We start from the raw sequence: 5,457 nt of genomic DNA on the forward strand, positions 1-5,457 counted from the left end.
ACACACACACACACACCACACCACACCACACCACACCACACCACACCACACCACACCACTGCAGCACAGGCCCTGAGACCTTGCGATTTACACATCACCACTGGAGGGAGCAAACCGAACTGGCAAGGATTAAGTGTATTTTCCCGCTGGAGGAGAAATAAACAGGGCTTGCTGCAGAAGACTGCAACTATGTTTCTATGGTTTTAGTTTGTGCTTCTTGCCTGGGTTCCTTCCACAGTCTAAACTATTCTGTATTCTGCAGCTAGATTAATTGTCCTGAAATGCCGCTTCATGCTTTCATAGATTCAATTATTGAACTGCTACCATGACTCAGAAAGTGGGTTAGAAGATTAACCTTAAATTGACTGTCATAAGAAGGATGTAAAACAGCTCTGCACAGGATACCATTTTATAAGCAAAACTCCAAAAGTTTGACGACATACTCTGTTTAGGGAGGCAGTGGCAAAGTAAGCATTCAGTACCTTGCAATTGGAAATGCAGCATGGACCAACCTCCATGGAAACAGACTCAGCAATATCCATCAGCATTTACATGGGTTTGCCTTTTCAGAAGCCTATCCCACTTGTAACCATCTATTCCAAAGGAACATTCAAGAGTATGAAGGACCGTGTGCACAAGACTGAATGCAGCGTGACACCTAATAATAAAGACCGCACATGCCTGGTAACAGGGAACGGGGGTGGGGTGGGGGGTTGGAGGGGTGGGGGACCTGCTGCTGTTAAAGTGCACAATGGCACACAGCTGTAAAACAAATGAGGGGCGCTTCTACACCTGTGTAGTGATAGTAACACCGTTAAACTGGGAAGCAGTGCAGGAAACGCTAGGAGCCATCTGTAAAGTATAGGATCTAATTTGAGAGCGGGAAGATGATTTGGCTGTATTGGCTGTATACACTTCAAATGCAGAGCCACAAAAATCAACTCACAAATGAAGAAGGAACCAAAAGGAGAAGACAGGGATGCAAGCTCAGCTCCCAGAACACATCTTGTGTAGATTTTTAGCTTTAAACAATGTAAATGCTTTACAGAATTATAAAAATAATCCAATAGAAAAATGCAATCCTTTAAAACAGAAAGAAAATAAAACAATTAAGCCTAACTGTGTACCAATTTAGATTGCTGTTCATACAAAAAGAATAATTTCAAGTGATTTCAAAGCCCAGTGATTTGATTTTATAATCCAAGTAAGATTTATTGTAACAAGAAAAAGTATATATATATTAAGCTGTTTTTTTTTCAGTAATTATGTTGTTAATCCTAATAATTCTGTCATACCCTATACCATAGCAGTAGGATGTTAAAACAAACAGCTAATTCACTTTGGAACCCAAGATGTTTAGAATAAGAGAAAAGCAAAGTAAATACAAGGTCACAGAATTTATGGGAAAGCATATGGTTTTAAATTTGAATGAGAATACAACATGAGTTCATGATGTATTTTCTCTATCTGCTGAAAAGCTCTAAGGATGATAACCTGTTAGGTACTGACAAGCTCCCTAGGGCCCAGGTAGTTTTGTTTAAATACCATTTCCCACTAAGAGGAATCAGAGCTCTTTGTCCACAAATGGAATGGCCTCTGTGCTGGTTTGAATGAGAAGAATGGCCCCTATAGCTCATATATGAATCTTTGGTTCCCAGTTGGTGGACTGTTTAGAAAGGGTTAGGAGGCATGGCCTTGCTGGAGGAGGCATGGTCTTGTTGGGAGAGCTGTGGCCTTGTTGGAGGAGGTGTGGCCTTGTTAGAGCAGGTGTGGACTTGTTGGAGGAAGCATGGCCTTGCTGGATGTGTGGCCTCTTTGGAAGAAGTGTGTCACAGGGGTTGGGCCAGGACTCCTGCCTGCTGATCAGATGTAGATCTCACCTACTTCTCCAGCACCATATCTTCTTGCCTGCTACCATGCTACCTACTATGATGATCATGGACTCACCATCTGGAACTGTAAGCCAGCCCTCAATTGAATGCTTTCTTTTATAGTTGCCTTGGTCATAGTGTCTCTTCACAGCAACAGGAAAACCTCTTTTCAGATCCATAAGAAATGTACAAGATGACAGCCGGGCTGCAGTGGCGCACGCCTCTAATCCCAGCACTTGGGAGGCAGAGCCAGACAGATCTCTGTGAGTTCAAGGACAGCCTAGCCTACAGAGCAATATCCAGGACAGGCACCAAAACTACACAGAGAAACCCTGTCTTGAAAAACCAAAAAAAAAAAAAGAACAAGATGAGCCTGAAAAGCAAGGGAGAGAGCCAAGGCCATGGCAATCATATCAAAAATTCCCAGGACAAATTGGGCATCACAATTAATAATAATAATTTTAATGGCTTGAAAAATATTCAAGATATTAAAGTGTTTAAGTTAATTAATAATAATAATAAATATATTGATTGGTCATCTTCAGAGCATGCCAAATAACTCACTCATTCTGAAACCTTGCAAATAAATAGTCAGGCACTTATTCTATGGTGCTAATAACTTTCTAGTGTTGTAACAAAATACCTGAGATAAACAACTTACTGCCCTAAACCCTCATTTAGCTCATGTATGCACTCCATGGAGAGCCTGGTTGCTTAGTGGACTGCAGTAAGTTACAGCATCACGACTAATGAGCTGTGGGTAGGGAAGATGCTCACCTTGTGACATGGAGGAAGCACAAGGCAGGCAGAGAAGAGTCAGAGAGAATATCCATCCTTCAGAAGCATACTCTTAATCATTAGGCCCCTTCTCCTTAATTCTTCCTACCTCCAAATTCATATTAGATATGAATTGATTAATAGATTAACCCATCATTGAAGTTAGATCAATCAGATCACTTCCTATACATCCCACCTCTGAACACCATGGCCCTGGACCACGCTCTTTACCTCTTGAGGTAGTTGATAAATGAATGGTCTTTGTAGAAGAATTCTAGCTCACAAAGGAAGAAAGGATGACAGAATCAGGATGCTGCCATTTTGTTTCTGGATAAGCAAGGAGGTTGTCCATGGCTACCACAATCACTAGAGGGCAGTTCAGAGTGATAGAGCAGGTAATAATATTTGAGCCTAATCATGACAAAAAGGGAGGAGGACACAAAAGGACATGCTAATTGTTCAGCACTGGATGAGGGCTGTGAAAAGCTGCCAGTAACTGGGAAGGGATACAAGGGGGTGGGCCGCACAGGGTTTCAAATGGAACTTACTGAATTAGATGTGTGAGCCTCGAATCTTGTGTCTACTAGGTCCATTTTTTTTTTTTTTTTAGAAAAGATGAGACCATTTTCTAATTTGACATTAAAAAACTCAAATATTGGCTGATATCTTTCACCATCATGATAAAACTAACAGTAACTGGCCTTCAGTACCTTCTCCTTGAGCCAAAAGTCTTGGTTTCCATTCTCTGTCAGCTGCTTATGAGGCTGCACATTCTTGACATCATCCAGAGCCTTTCAGCTGCCTGTGAGGGAGGGGGCGCACCATCACACCCCCACATCATTTCTGTGAAATATGAGATGATGAGCACATTTTAAATCACAAACTACCTTCCATGAATGGTCAGTGTGGACCCTTCAAGCATACCTGAGACTTGGTCCCAACAATTTCCCACAATCTTCTCCCTTACCATCTGGTGTCTCACCCTAACTTCTACTATCAGTCCAGTTTTGAATTTCTCTATGAAACTTGTAGCCACTTCAGCCCACAGTGACATGCCCCTCTCCTTCCGTTGTCCACGTCTGCAGTGCTCACTTGGCCCTTTGAAATGCTGCTGCTGGGTCTAATTGTTGTCCCAACAAAATGAAGGACCCTGAGCAACAGGAGGCTCATGTCAGTCACCCGCTGTTCCCTCCACCACAGATCCTGGCATTGCACGTACATGAATGTGACGGATAACGGTGACAGCAGAAGTCAAGGGAACTGTTTATTCTCCTTGTTCTTTACTCTGCTTTCATTCTCTCCTAAAATTTTCTTCTTTGTGAGTTGCGTAGGTGAGTACTGTATTTACATCGTTTCTATCCTCTCAACTCCTTCCGTGTCCCCCAACTCCCTCCCAAATTCCTGACCTTCTTTGTTCTTGTTACACATATACACTATGTACAACCTACTGAGCCCTGCTAGTCTTGCTCTGTGTTTAAGACTAGCCCCTTGGGATTGGGTGATTTATGATGAAATGTGTTTTCATTGGCCACAGACTTCTCACAGGTCAGTTCTTTGCTTTCAACCTCTACAAATATTACGTATTTCCTTCTGGCCTCCAAGATTTCCACTGGAAATTCCTAAGTATGTCGACTGCTCTTCCACTATGAGTCACATGTTTTTAGGCCTCTGGGAATTTTCAAGATTCTCTTCTTGCCTTTTAGAAGTTAGAGAAGTTAAAGCTAGGCACAGATTTCTTTGGAATTATTCTCCAGTTTCTGGACTCTTTCACTGAATATGGGAGATATTTTAGACATCGTACTTTCAAGTATTTCTTTTTTCAAGCACAGCTGCCTTTCTCTGCTTCTGGAGCTCCAGGGACTTGAGTGGCAGGTTCTTGAGTCAGGTGGAAGAACCTCTGAGTGTGTATGTGTATCCCCAGTCTTTCTCCCCGCCGTTCACCCCGATCACTTCTGTTGAGGCATCATTAAACCCACTTTCAGTCACTCCAGCCCTCCTCAGTCACATCCCACCTGTCTACAGTGGTTCTTGCTCCTCTTTTTACTGAACTTTAAGCTCTAAAAATGGTTGTTTTCTTCCCTCACGTCTTCTATTTCTTTACTGAGACATTCTGTGTTTTCATTCATGTTAAGAGAATTACCCTTGGCTTTGGAGTTTTCATGGCTCCTCTGAGGTCTTCGTCGGCTAATTCTATCATCTGTGTTGTCTAAGCATTGGCCATTTCCCACTGTGTCTTCCCATGCAAGTTGTGGTTTGTCTAGTTTGCTGTGTGCCAAGTCATTTTGAATTTCGTCCTAGATGTGCTGATTATTATGTTATGAAACCTTGGATCTGACTTAAATCCCATGAAGAATATTGCTATTTTTGACTTTGCAGGCAATGAATCTGGTGAAGCATTGGTCTCCGTTTCCAATCTGCCTTCTGTGGGCTGTGGTTAGAACAGCAGTTGAACTTTCAGTCTATAGTGTTCTGTCATGGAGAGGCGCCCCCTTGTGGTCATTCTGGCACCAGCGTAGTGGTCTATATGTTTAGGATCAAATTCACATGGACCGCTCAGGCTCAAGGTCAATTGATAAACACCTTTGCGTAACCAAGAAACCCCTTTCCTCTGCTTTCTTGTTACTCCCCAAGTTTGGGGTCTCCCTTGCAGTTCCCTGGTGAGAAATCAGGGCGTTGGTTTTAAGGTGGAGCTCCTGTTTTAACTGTCTGAACTGGGAGAGGCCTGGGTGTGGTGGTAACTCACAGTCAGTCAATGATTCATCCAAAGCTGGTTCTCCTTCGCAGGTTCCGACTGCTAATAGCCTTTCAG

This window comes from Onychomys torridus, chromosome 16 (genome assembly GCF_903995425.1).
Source record: "Onychomys torridus chromosome 16, mOncTor1.1, whole genome shotgun sequence".
NCBI classification, from domain to species: domain Eukaryota; kingdom Metazoa; phylum Chordata; class Mammalia; order Rodentia; family Cricetidae; genus Onychomys; species Onychomys torridus.